General features: G+C 34.7%; 1 protein-coding gene across 2 annotated transcripts in view; it reads left to right on the forward strand.

The window, feature by feature from the left end:
* Positions 1-14,888, forward strand: part of SMAP1 (small ArfGAP 1) — a 131,420-nt gene that overhangs the window by 75,384 nt on the left and 41,148 nt on the right. The window lies entirely within an intron of this gene.

Raw genomic sequence — 14,888 nt, forward strand, 5'->3', positions numbered from 1 at the left:
ACAAGTGGGCATTTTGGTCAGCGTTACTCAAGCAGTAGTTTGCCGTAATCAGCAGTTGGATGCTGATGGCAACCACTTTGAGCACCTCTTGTAATTGCAGAAGTCAAAAGTGACTTGTATTCATCTTTTGTTATCAGTATATATTGAGCATTACAATTTTAATAGCTTTTCCTTTTTAAAATGTGTATACAGTTTTTTGGCACCCTCTGTATGTGTGGGTATAGATCATGTGAGTTCTTCAAGGACAAGTATTTTATTAATGTCATAATGAATGGTGTTTTTAGCTTTCATGCACAATCAGACTTCAGTGAAAATATAGAGAATTGAAAAGATCATCCCTTAAGGGGCCTTCTGAAAAGACTCCATGCTTAAGGTTAGCATTTGAAGTCGATTTTGAAGTGTAGGTAGGATAAGGTGGAAGGCAGGAATATATCATTTAGAGAGAACACCTAGAGGACAGGCATGGAAACTGAAAATAGACCAAGGATGTATGTGTAGAAAAAGAGGAGTAGTGGAGCTTGAAGACAGATACATGTCTATATGTAGAAAATAGCGAAAAATTAGACCAGAATAGTAGATTGAGCTCAAATTGTAGAAGACCTTAAAGTCCAGGTTGATTTCTTTTTTGGAGGAAATGCTGTGGGAAACATTTCAAAGCTTCTAAACCAGATGATACACCTAATTCACAAGGGTTCTTTTGGAAGATTATTTTGGCAGTGGTCTGCACGATAGATATGATTAGGCAAACGAGAAGTAGAGAGAACATTCGATTTTTGTAAACGGATTGGTTAAATAATGGTGGCTTGGCTTTGAATGTATTTCATCTCACAACTATGGGAGCACAGTAGGAATTGTCAGTGAAGGGTGCATCCTTGATTTTGTTGTTAAAATTTAAAAAATTGACTTTATCAGGGCATAAATTACATATTACAAAGTGCATTTAAAGTGTGTAATGTAAGTACATACTGGTTATTTCTCTGACATTTATTAGAGCAGTCTCTGTTCCTCTGTCATTTACCAATATATCTTGAATGTCCTTTCTTACTGATAAATGTATATAGGCTTTTCTGTCTTTAATATCATTCCATTGGTGGATATATCATAATTTGTCTTCCTCTGAATACTGTCAGATTCTTCTTAAAATTGATCTCTTTTGAATAATGAAAATCTGTGTATATATAATCAGTATACAGCTATGTGATAACTTCTTAGGATCAATTGGAATTGCTAAGTCAAAGGATATGGACTTTTAAAAACTCTTTTGAAAAAATTAACAAACTGATAGAAGATAAAATGGAAGAACCTAGCCCTAGCCTTGGTTAATTTGAGTTGTAGTTCTGCTATTTACTAGATACCTGAACTCACTGAACCTTAGTTTGCTCATATATAAATATATTAATTCAGTCGCCATTTTTGAGTACCCACCACATGCCAAGCACTATTTCAGTCACTAGGAATAGAGTGGGGGATGTCCTATGTCTTGTAGGATGTTGAGCAGCTTTCTACCCGTCCTAAGAATCAAAACGTCTTCAGATGCTGCTGAATGTCCCCCAAGGGCAAAATGGCTCCTCACTCCAGAATCTCTTAATTCAAATTCTAGATCCATGAAACCGGGTCTAGGTAGAAGAATGAAAGACTGTTGTGCAACTCACTAGATAGCGCCATGAGAGCAAGGCTTCTTTTGGATATAGATGCAAATCCTTTCTCAGCAGTTTTACTCAAATGCTGAAAGGAAATAATATAGTTATGTCTATGAAAAGTTTATAATAGTGCCATTAAGTGGGAGGTAAAATATAAGATCAGTTGACACCGAAATAAACATTTTCTTAATTAGAAATTATCCAGAGTCAAGTTTATCTTTTAAAACCACACATCTTTTCATCTAATTCCTATCTGATTAGAATCATCTGCATTTTGGAGTCAAAAACAGAACAGGGTGTTAGGATAAAAGTATGATTAGATATGTAGTCTTGAGTCACAGAAAGCATTAGTCATAAACTTTGTTATTCATCTTCTAGAATATTATTTTTGTGTTATTTATAATTATTTGTCTCGATTACTGCATTTATTTGAAAGTATTGCAGTGCCAGAAAAACTGGAGGCAGAAAGAAAGATTCTAATTTCATCAAAACTTAGTGGAAACCTGAACAGTGGGAAAAATTAAAATAAGTCTAATTGCTTACAGAATGAAGTACAAGTGCTTAAGCCTTTCATAGTCTAACCATTACTTGTTTTCACTTTTTGTTTTAGTTAATCTCTTCCCAAATCTATATAATCTATATAATCTATATAATTTTCAAGGAAATTGAGTAGATACTGTCTTCTGCACATGCCATTCTTACTTTTATCTCAGTAACTGATTTGGTTCCATCCCAACCCGCCCCACCCCCATCTTTTCTTTCGACCTAACCAGGTCTACAATTCCCTTTCAATTTTTATCTTTGTATTCGGCCTCATTTCTTTTCTTAGCCATTTTCCCTTGTAAAACCCGTAGAAAATACAAGAACACTATAGAAGAAACCCAGTTTTTTAAATCACCTGTCATCTTACTATCCAGAGTCTCACCACTTTTAACATTTTAGGTTTTACTTTCAATTCGTTTTTTCTTTGTAGATTGTATTGTCTTTATATTTTTCTTCCCTCTTTCCTGACTTAATATTATGAGCATTTTTAGTTTAGAGACTGCATTACTAAGGTTTTATATTTTCTAAATTTCTATCTCATTTTATGGCATTTTCAAATATAGGTGGAAATAAAAAACTTTTATAGGATTTTAAAATGGTACTTTATACCTCATACTCGTTAGGATGACTATCAAAAAACCAGAAAGTAGTAAGTGTTAGTGAGGATGTGGAGAAATTGTAACCCGTGTGCACTGTTGGTGGGAATTTAAAGTGGGGCGGCCACTGTGCAAAAGAGTGGGTGATTCTTCAAAAAATTAAACATACAATTACTGTATGATCCAGTAATTTTGCTTCTGGGTATATACCCCAAAGAATTGGAAACAGGGTCTCAAACAGATACTTGTACACCCTTGTTCATAGCAGCATTATTCACAATAGCCCCTAAATGGAAACAACCTAAGCATCCATCAGGGAATGAATGGATAACAAAATGTGGTTTATACATACAGTGGAGTATTATTCAGCTTTATAAAGGTAGGAAATTCTGACTTATGGTGCAACATGGATGATCCTTGAGGACATAATATTAAGTGAAATAATCTAGTTACAAAAGGACAAATACTGTATGATTCTACTCCTCTACGTATCCATAGGAGGTACCTAGAATAATTAAATGCATAAAGAAAGAAAATGAAATGGTGATTTCTAGGGGCTGGGTGGGGGGAAGGCAGTGAAAATGGTCAGTTATTGTTTAATAAGTACAGAGTTTCAGCTTTGCAAGAAGAGTTCTGAAGATGGATGGCTGTATTGGTCGCACAGCAATGTGAATGTACTTAATGCTACTGAACTGTTAAGGAGGTAAATTTTATGTGTATTTTACTACAATTAAAAAGTTAATAAATAAATTTTAAAAGGTACTTTGTAAACATTGCAACTTTAAAACCCAATTATAATGAATTTTATAGTATAACAATTATATTGTCATGTTTTTCTTTTGAGTACATGAAGAATGGCATTTTCATGAATTATGGCATTTATTTTAGCTACCTTTTAGCTGAAGTTCTGTTCATCTGTGTTACAACCTTTTTCTTGTAATTATGCTGTTTCAATAATTATTGTTAAATGACATTTAAACTTTCAAAACAAAGCATGAATGTATTTTACCTGTAGTGGTAACGTACTGACCTGTGGTAGTGTGGGAGGGAATAGTCACGGGCACAAGACTAGGAAGTCACAGTACTCTAGAGAGCACTGGGAAAAGGTCTGCTTGTCCCCCTGAGTCCTGGTCACCCACCAGTTAGCAAGTGCGGCATTCTTACAAGTGACAACAGGAATCAAATATAAAATAGGACTAAGTTGTACAAATAAATTTGCATAACATTTTTTGTTTAAATGAATACATCTAATGCTCTTAGATGCTTCTCTCCACCATTTTCACGTTGTGATAGGCTACTCAAAAAAATTAAATGTTAATGTTGCGTTTTCGTAATTACAAAAAAAACTTATAAATGTGAAAATTTGATATATCATTTTTACCTTTCTTCCCTTCTTTCCTCTCCTACCTCACTAAAAAAAACTTAACTGGTGAGAAAGGACTAATACTGAGTCCTAAAATTGTAGTGCCTTGGATGTGTTAACATATGCTTTCTCCGGTAAGTCTTGTTTTTAAATTTTTTTTTTTAAATTTTCTAAATGTATAAAAATTCCAAGAAAAGTTTTAGAACCTATTTTTTATTTTACTTGAAGATCATTTTCTTTACATTCTTTACCGCTTAATTCATCTATTGACTTAAAGCAATAAAATCTGACCAGAAAGTAAAAAAGTGTGCAGTGAGGAGAGGACAGGTGTTTCTGCACTCACATGGGAAGCATCCATGTTTTATTTTTAAAAAGTATCCACCTGTGTAAAGGAACTCCTGCCCTTGGGATTCTAGCTCTTCCTGTTTTGCCTGCCAAAAGATGGCTGTTCTACCGTGTTTCCCCAAAAATAAGACCTAACCGGAAAATAAGGCCTAGCATGATTTTTCAGGATGACATCCCCTGAACATAAGCCCTAATGCGTCTTTTGGAGCAAAAATTAATATAAGACCTGGTCTTATTTTTGGGGAAACACGGTAGATACACATGTCTTACCTTTTAGAGTTGTCTCTTGCCTAGATTTTATGGCCTCTTGCTACAAGCCTGACCCCAATTATTATTACTGCATTTAGCATTATTAACTGGATCTGGAGAAATAGATAGGAACTCTGTGGGGACAGAGCCAGGAGAGCAGTTTCCAGGCTCTTGGCCTCACTTGGAAAGGTGTTAGCCATTGGCCACTGATATGACTACTGTGGCTGAGCTAGCAATCGTGGATTGCAGTTAGTAAGTGGGATTGGGTGGGTGGCGGAGAAGACGACGGCAGATTGTGGATCATGTGGCTCCTGCTTCCTGTGTCTCCAACTCAGCCGCCAGTGAGAATAGAGTGGTATGACTCCCCTTTCTATGGCTCCGTGGGTGTTCCTTTTTGGCTTCACCATATCCTGTGTACTAATGCGGGGAGCCGGACTAGAAACCCCACATGGCAGACTCTGTTTTCTGATAACAATGGTAAGCAATCCTGAGGTATTGCTCCAAAAGTACCCAGAATGGTTTTTAGTGTAGATTACAAAAAAAGGTCTCATAACTTCATAGTTACTACCTAGTATGAACATTCTTAGAATCTGATTGCAGTGAATATTAACAACCTTATAGAGAACACTACGTATGCAGTCTTTGTTTTTTTCCCTCTGTGCCCAGTACTCTCCAGACTTTTTGTCATTTGAAGCTTTCCCTTTTTAGCTTCATAGGCTGCACAGCTTTGATCAAATGTTATTAGAGCCTTCTGGTGTGCACTGTATTTTACATCCCATTGATTCCATTCACCTGAATTCAATTCTCTGGGTATATAGTCTGACTTCTTAATCCCCAACCACACTCAGCCCTCTGTCTTTACTGTACTAATTAAGTAAGCATGCTGTGGGACTTAAGTGTTGCTGCTGTTGTAGTTACTGTAATAGTCTGTGTGATTTAAGTGTAAAGCTGATAGTTATAACCTGAAGAGCGATTTGGTCTGACAGTTTGGTTGCTTTCAAGTAGATTAAATGCTACCACCATTTTGCATCCAAATGTGTGTGTGCATGATATTTAGAAAGATACAGTGAAAGGTTTCTAGGAGGAAACATTTGGATGAATGTAGCAACCCTTATGATGCCTGCAGTGTACAAGGCATATTAAAGGGAAGGAATATAAAAAGGATGAAGACAGTTCCCCTCAAGAATCTTAAAATTCTGAAAGAGCAAGTGATTGAAAGGGGATGATATGAAAAAATAACCTTAACAAAAGGCTGATACAGCACAACAGGAGAGATACAGAACATGGAGATTGAGAGAAGTGAGAGATAACATGTTAGGATTATTAGGAAAGTCTTCATGGAAGTGGTTACATTTGATGTGAGCTTTGAAAGATTATTAGGAAGGAGCAGGAGAGGGCAACAGGCAGAGGAAATAGCATGAAAAAAATGACTGAAATTGTAAGGCACATTTTGGCAATAGTGAATAATCCAATTTAACTAGAGTATAGGACAATAATGGAGTATGCGGCAATAAAGATAATGTTGAGAGAACCTGAAGTTTCATGATAAATAGTAGATCGCTTGTGATTTTGAGTAGGGGAGTATATTGATTTGCCGGATGGTTTAGTAAGATGATATCCTGGCTGCAGAATGTAAGATGTATTGAAGGGAGAGGGGCTATAATCTATAGTCCAAGTAAAAGATAATTGAGGCTTGATGTGGAATGCAATCTGTAAAAGTAGATTAGCCAGCATCTACTTCTCTTAGAGGAATGATTGAAAGACTTTTTTGTTTTAATGCATTTTACTTTGCTTTTTAACAAATAGCCTTGTCAAACTTCAAGGAGCTGTTATATCAAATTCATTCATTTATTCACTCAACAGATATTTGTTAAGCAGTCACTGTATACACAGTGCTAGGGATACAGTGATAAAACAGAAATTTTTATCTTCATATGACAATGTATAGAGGGTGCCCAAAAAATGTATACACCTTTTAAGAAAGGAAAAAACTATTAAAATTGTAACACAATGAATGACGCTCGCATTCATTTGATTAACGCCATCATTTGAGGGGACATCACACTACACATTGCTATTGTAATTCAGTTGAACTTCGAAAAGTAATACGTAGATAACATCTCTTAAAATGTGTACCTTTTTTGGAACCCCCCCCCCCCAGTATTTAGAGACATTTCAAATGCATAGCGTACTTTATCAATAAAAGATATTAGTGTAATGTGGAGTAATGACCACCACCGTTACTTTATATTAGCCAAAAGCCGTAAATGACATTATTATTGCCAACTTTTTATATTTTATCTCCTGAATGATATTTTAATTGATCATTAGACTTTAAACTTTATAGCACTGGTAAAGAATTTAAAGACTTAGTACTTGAGTTCAAAGATTATGTATTTACTTATTTTTCAAGGAATTTTAACAAATGTTTACTTCAGATATATTGGTGCTTTATGGACATTGCATTGAATCTAACAAATCTCCCCAGTTCCATCTCTCCCTTAATGAATAGATGACAGGACCCCATTCCCAGAAGCAGTAGTTCTCAAACTATGTAAAACCTTTACCCCTAGTTATTTTAATTTAGCAAATCTGAGATGGACCCCCAAAATGTGTATTTAACACACAGACTCAGTGGAGATGAAATGCAGCAGGAATATATTCTTCTACCGTTTTTTCTACTTTTTAACCACTCACTAATCCTGTTGAAGCCAAACTTCTATGATTCTGCTGAATAGATAGCCCTATTTTTTCTTACTGCACCTTAGGACCTTATTTCTGTAGCACTGTGAACTTCAAATGGTAGAAGAGGGTGAAGGTGGTCAAATATATGGTGATGGAAAGAGAACTGACTCTGGGTGGTGAGTACACAATGTGATATATAGATGATGTATTACAGAACTGCACACTTGAAGTCTATGTAATTTTACTAACCATTGTCACCCCAATGAATTTAATTTAAAAAATTTAAATGCTACAAGGGAAAGCAATCCTTCCTTCATAATTGACTTGAAAACATCTGGGGAATAATCTTGGTTTCTTCTAATCTTCTGATCTCTAGGAGGTAAAAAGTAGGTTTGTATGATCATGGTTCCTTGCAGTGATACAGAATAGCATGTTGGACATCCCCACTTTTCTACAAGCTCTTTATTCATGCTTTCAGAAAACGGACTTTTTCTCTTCAACTACAGATCTGGATTAAAGTCTCCATGTCCATTGAAAGGGTTCTTTTAAATGCCAACCGGTCTAGGTACTTGACTTATTGAGAGTGTGCTTATCTTTTTTTTAGTTCTTTTTTATTGATATCCACTTTGTAACTCTTGTATTTCTGAGTTCTCAAACATGTTCACAAAGTTTAAATCTTCTTTGGCTCCATCTCTTTGTTGATTGTAAAAGGAGGTCAAAAAATGAATTTAATGTATGTTTTCCACTGCCCGGCTGATTTGAGTTCCCTGAAAAGCAAGTAGAAGCCAGTAATATCTGTAAGACAGTAAAGGGTTACTCTTTCAGCCCAGTGCAGAAGACCCAAGGATGTGAGAATTGTCTTTTAAACAAAAATGTTTGTAATTGCATTATAAAATCTATTTGAAAAAGAGTTAATTGTTACGGTAAGACTGTTAATAATATTTATATAAATTTGCCTTTATTACAAGATCGTAAATCTTTGGGATTTATTTCTCAAAATATATTGTATTTCTAAATGTAAATTTAGTCCAGATACTTAAAATTTCATATAGAAAATATAAAATGGATACATACCTATTACTCAGATTCAGCTCATGTCCAGTCTTGTTTCAGCTATACCTTTACTCTCTCTCCCCATATTATTATTATTATTATTATTATTAAACTTTTACTTCTTTTTAGTTTATTTCTCCAGGACCCATCAGCTCCAAGTGAAGTAGTTGTTTCAATCTTATTTTCCCTGAAAATAAGACCTAACCGGAAAATAAGCCCTAGCATGATTTTTGAGGAGGACATACATCCCCTGAATATACGCCTTAATGTGTCTTTTGGAGCAAAACTTAATATAAGACTCAGTCTTATTTTCGGGGAAACACGGTAGTTGTGGAGGGCACAGCTCACACTGGCCCATATGGGGATCGAACTGGCAACCCTGGTGTTTAAGAGCATCACGTTCTAACCAACTGAGCTAACCGTCCGCCCCTCCCCATATTATTTTTAAACAAATCCCAGAAATTATTTCATCTATAAATATTATATATCGCTAAAAGATAAGGTCTCTTAAAGAAACAACAGAATGCCATTATCATATATACTAAAAAAAGAGTCATTCCTTATTCCTCATCAAACATCCTGTAAAGTGTTCTGATTCCCTGTTGTCTCATACAAGTCATGCATTTTTTTCTCCCAGTTTGTTTGCATCAAAATGCAGATCAGATTGGTATGTCTTTTAAGCTTTTTAACCTAGCATTTCCTTCTTCACCTCTTCTTTTTTCTGGGTAATTTACTTGTGAGAAAAAAAGTGATTTTCTTACAATATGAATTTTGCTGATTTGCATTTCTGTAGTTCTTTTGTCTTTTGTGTTTCCTGTAAACAGTTGATTGGATTCCCATTTGACTTTGAATTTAGAACTCCATAATTTACTGTTTTCTTAGTTAAAAAAAATGTGTCGCTAAATTGAATAGTCAAGAGTGACCTTGTCAGATTTGAGACGTGATGCTCAAGAATCATAGGCAGCAGGTTTTATTTCCATTCCTATCTCTCCTTTATTTTCACTTTCTCCCCTTTCTAAATCCTATTTTTAAATACACTAATACATTAAATATTGATAAGAGTATGCTCAGATCTTGTTTATAATGAATGTCTATTGCTGTGGTTTTCATATTATGCTGTTTTGCCACATACAAATGTATTTGCAAATAAAACAGAAAAGAGGAAGGTTATGATAGAGGTTTCTTTTAGGAATTGGTATCTAGGAGATACTCTTGGCTTTTGGGATAGGATGTTGAGGTGGAGAGGTTTTTCGTTTTTTTTGTTTGTTTGTTTGTTTTTTATCAGAGCTGCCTTCCCCAGTCTTCCCTTTCTTCTTTGCTGGTTTCCTAACCTTCTTTGTTTCAGAAAAAGAAGTGGAGCTGGGCTGAAGGACACTAGGTCTGTGATAGTGGAAGATTGTCCCCATAGAGTGTTGGGATTCCTCACACTAGTTTTGGAATATTTACTACTAATGTATAATCATGGTAGACTTTTTATTTCCAGTTTGTGGAAAAACCATTCTAGTAACATTTTCCAGTTATAAATTTTTCTACCATATTACTTTTAAATAACAGCTTTATTGAAATATAATTCACATATTGTAATATTCTCCCATTAAGATGTACAACTCAGTGATTTTTAGCATATTGTTAGAGTTGCACAGCCATCACCACTGTCCAATTTTAGGACACCCCCAAAAGAAACCTCATACTAATTCAATAGCAGTCTCTATTCAAGGCAACCACTAATATTTCTGCATCTATGTATTTGTCTATTACGGACATTTCATATAAATGGTATCTTTTAAGATGTGGTATTTTGTGACTGGTTTCTTTCACTTAGCATAATGTTTTCAAGATTCATCCATGTCAGAGCGTATGACAGTACCTTATTCTTTTCTTGCAATATATTTTTTGTTGTTGCTATTGTGGAGCAAAGAAATGGTCTTCTGTCATCAACAAATTATGAGCTGTCATAGTTTTTAAAAGTATCATGTTTTAATGATTCAAGAGTAAGACGAACAAGAAGTAGCCATTTATTAGAGATTTTAAATCTGAAATCAGTATTTATAAGACAGGTAATTTCTGTGTTCATGCGTGTTTCAAAAGAATGTTTCCCATTTCAGGTCTATATACTGTCAAAAGCAGAAATGTGTGGAATTAAAATTTCAGTTTTCTATGTTTCAATTCTTACTGAAATTTTTAATGCAGTTTTTCACTCTCTCTTTATTCTGACTTCTCTAAAGTAATCATAAAATGACTTGAAAATATAAAGAAAAGAGGGTTACTTAAACCAGATGATAAATGGTGAGAACTGTTGATCCTGATAAACTGAGGGTTAAGTTGACTGCTAAAGGCTGTATCCGTGATACAGTTTTATTGGAACAGAGTATGTCAAAGCCACATCAGAACAATATTAGTATTTTTAAGATTTTGAAATAGGGTGTCACATATATCGTTACTTAAATCTAAATTCTGCTAATAAGAAAAGAACATCCTGCTGAGTTGGCAGTAACATGCCTCTGCTTCAGATCATTTTGGACAGACTTGTCTTAGCCCCTGATTTCAAGCAGTGGACTGGATTCTGGGTCCCGTTAACTCTATATTTCTTGCCCATAGAGCTGTGTAGAACAGTCACTTCAGTTTTGCTCTCTGCTTTGCTTTTTCTGTTTGATTTCTGTTCTAGGAAGATGTTTACCTCAATTCTGAGCCTGACTAATCTTAAGAGTTTTCTCATTTAATATTTTGTCATGTGTTTGAAGCTGAAAGGATGTGATTAAGGATGAGATTCTGGAGTCATGTTGGCTACAGAATGTAATAACTGAAAACAAATCTAATTTAAAGTGTATCTTCCTTTGATTAAATAAATTTTATCTAAGATACACTACCAAATAGAAACTTACCAAATACAAACAATATCTATTGGATAGAGATATTGTTTGTTGATTTTCATGTCACTTTTCTATATAGTAAAATGTAAGTCATAATTGATGTTATGAGCTTTGTAAAGAGGAGAAAGGGAGAAGGGAGAGGAAAACTGATGGTGATGGGTATGTCTTGGTACAGAGACTAGAGAAACATTGTGGAAATCTTATATATTATTCAAGGTAATTTTGAGCCAGTGATAGAATTTTTATCTAGGACAATCTAGCATACTTTTTTTTGTTAATTTTTTTTACACTTAATTATACAGAGTGAGTTAAGCTACTTTCTTATAAGTAGGCATTAGTTAGAAGGCAGCTTTTCACCACTATGAGAGAATCCTTAAGTAAGCATTTAAATCTCCAGACACTTCTTTAAATCGGTTAAATGATCACACATAAGAGAGCTAATCAATGCAACCACTAACTGGTTCAAGGGAATAATCGTTAGCTGCCGGATTTAGTTCTTATAGAGTCTAAAGTTTGACTTCTCTGTACTTTTTGTCAGTAAAACCAATGTTACAAAATTTCAATCTAGGTGGCACTTGAAATTTCTGTTGAGTTTCTCTCCCCCTTTGAAACCCCCCCGTCCCCGTTTTCAAGATGTCCTGTTTGTTAATGAGAAAATTAAGAGAATTGAAAAATATTGCTAGCACCTCTCAGTCTCTTGGTCCTCCTATTTCGCACTCGCCCAGAGTTAATCATCATTCAGATTTCTGTCAATATAGATATATTTTGTGTACTTTTAGGTTTTATGTAAATGAAATCATACAACACATACTGTGTCTGGTTTCTTTTGCTTATCATTGTGTCTGTGACATTCATCCATGTCATTGTGTCTTCTTTTCTTATTGTTAAGTATTATCTGTTGTCTACATGTGCCATACTTAATTTTTCCATTCTACACAAGTAGTGTTTGGTTTAGGATTTCGATGAATAAAGCTGCTATGAACATTCTTGTACGTGCCTTTTGGTAAACATATATCCATAGCTTATTGGGTATATACCTAAAAGTAGAAATGGTGGGTCATAAAGTGTGTACAAGGTGTGATCACAAAATATGGTGAATATTTAAATAAAAAAAGTTATTACGGTAAAAGTCACATTGCCATTAATCCCCCTCAAAATATTCCCCCTTGCTTCGAACACACATCCCATCATTCTCGCCACTTTCTGAAGCAGTTCTGGAAGTCCTCTTTTGTGAGTGTCTTTACTTCATCCTCCATTATGACAACGCTCCATGTCACACAGTGCCTCTGGTCTGGCAATTTCTGTCAAATAAAAACATTACAGTGTGTTCTCCTCCACCTTATTCACTGGATCTGGCATCATACAACTTCTGGCTCTTCTCCAATGTCAAAAATGACCACGAAAGGAAAACGTTTTGAATCGATTCAGGACATCAAGTCAGCCATGACAGCGCAACTGAGGACACTCACGAAAGTAGGACTTCCAGAATTGCTTCAGAAAGTGGCAAGAACGATGGGATAAGTGTGTTCAAAGCAAGGGGGAGTATTTTGAGGGAGATTAATGGCAGTGTGTCTTTTACTATAATAAATTGTTTTATTTAAACATTCACTGTATTTTTTAATTACATGTATATGTCCAGCTTTTTAGTCTTTTTGCCACAGTTTTCCAAAATGATTGTACTAATTTATATTCTCTTTAGTATTGTATGATAATTGCTTTGCATTTTTTACAATAACTTGGTATTGTCATTTTAAAAAAATCTGGTGGGTATAGAAACTAATATTTTTATTGGTTGGTATTAATTAAGTACACAGAATGTCCTGGCAATTGAGAGGTTATCTTTAAATGAGTAAATCATTTAAATAGCTTGAAACAGTTGTGACTACTACATGAAAGTTCTTTCAGCCAAGATGGTTTGCTTTCTTCTTTCTGTTTTACCAGGTTTGAAAAAGAATTGAGAAGTTACAGTAAGAATTATTGTCTTATAGAAAGCAATAACAAGATGATAGTAACCTTATTTTGTGAGTTAAATAACTATACTAAAATGACCTCAACCTAAAAAAAAAAAAAAAAAAAAGGAACCAGCCGAAGCTTTAATAGTTTTTTAATACTTGTCCATTATTAAAGTTACTGTGATGATAAGGAGTGTATAAGTTGTGGCAGAAAACCATATTTCAAGTTCTGTTACAGGCTTGTAGTAAATTGCAAACATTTTTTTTCCTTCATGGAATTTCTAAAATGTTTTTGCAATCATTTAAAGCTTTATTGCAAGTGAGGCAATAAAAAGGGAAGAAATCCAATTACTTTATGTGCAAAGCTTTCATTTCCTATTTAATGAAAGAAAGGAAGCCTTTTGTTCAGTAAGCATGCAAGCTTTACAGCCCCCCACAGTAAATTAGAAATTTCCTTAAATAGAAAATAAGAAAAATATTTCCTCAATAAATATGATGAAAGGTAGTTTTACTAAGTTATAGCCTGTGCTCAAGAATGTTGCAGCCAAGGTGGAAGGATCAACATTAGATTTGATGGGTCATTGAAGATAATAAAAATCGTGTTTACTTGGTGCTTGACATATGCCAGGCATTGTTCTAAACCCTTTATGTACATCATTTCATAGTCCTCACATCAACAACATGAGGTTGATACTGTTATCCTCCTTTACGGATGAGAACCCGAGGGACACAGGTTTGGTCATTTATTCATGGTCATACAGCTGTGGAGTACCAAGCCAAGGTTTGACTCTGAACGTTCTGCCTTCAGAATGTGTGCTCTTAACCAATATGCTACATGGCCTCTCAGTGTATTACTTATTACAGCCAAAAATGGAGAAAGAAAGACTGGAGAAAGGTCAGGGGATTAACTAAATTTCTGCTAAGTGCCTCACATTGTACTAAGCATTTTATGTGTGCTGATTAATTCTTGTAGTAACCATAGATAGTTTTAATATAATCATCATACAAAGGAAAAGCATAAGATTCAGAGAGTGATATTTACTTAGGGTCACACATCTACTAGAGCAGATCTTTTTAAAAAGGAGGCCACTGATAGGGAGTTCATTATTATTATGAATGTCTGCTATGGATTAATTTAAATAACAGCTAATACCCATTGGGAAGTGGGAAGCTGTTTCTATCTTTGGGACAAGTTTTCTAATATGAATGTTTCTGGAGTGATTTAACATTACCATTATGCTAAATAATGTCAACGTATAGTGAAAAGAATATGGACTCTGGGGCCAGAAAGATCTCAGTGTTTATGATTAAAGTTTAATTTTAAAAAGCTAATTCAAAGTTAGTTTATAAGCATATTTGGAAGGGTCACTTCATCTGCCTAATCCTGAAAATATACCCAAATTATTCAACAAATGTATAACGAATGCCTGATATGTGACAGGCAGTATGACAGGCTCCTGGGATACAGCAGTAAACAAGTCTGACCAAATCTCTGCCCGTCAGAGTTCACATTCTTCTCAAGTGGATTTAGTTGTGGTTTCTCTTGGGAAACTGATTTTCTTGATAACTGTCACCTTGCTCTCCTCCTGGCA

This window comes from Rhinolophus ferrumequinum, chromosome 3 (assembly GCF_004115265.2).
Source record: "Rhinolophus ferrumequinum isolate MPI-CBG mRhiFer1 chromosome 3, mRhiFer1_v1.p, whole genome shotgun sequence".
Classification (NCBI taxonomy): domain Eukaryota; kingdom Metazoa; phylum Chordata; class Mammalia; order Chiroptera; family Rhinolophidae; genus Rhinolophus; species Rhinolophus ferrumequinum.